Source organism: Monopterus albus, unplaced genomic scaffold (genome assembly GCF_001952655.1).
Source record: "Monopterus albus unplaced genomic scaffold, M_albus_1.0 scaffold326.1, whole genome shotgun sequence".
NCBI lineage: Eukaryota > Metazoa > Chordata > Actinopteri > Synbranchiformes > Synbranchidae > Monopterus > Monopterus albus.
Window position 1 is genome coordinate 404,526 of NW_018128206.1, and position 213 is coordinate 404,738.

Here is a 213-nt window from a genome sequence, read left to right on the forward strand (position 1 = left end):
CTAAACTGCGGGTTCCTGGTTGCAGCCTCTGGTCCGAAGCTAGTGTTAGCTGACCAATGACTAAATGTGTCAGTCTGGTAGAACGCTCTGGTTACTGTTGTGGAGTAGGGCCCTACTCACCTGTATCTATGCTCCCAGTGATAAACTGACAACATCCACTGAATGGGGTGATAATATCTGAAGCTTTTAGACAAATCACTCACCCCGATGTAA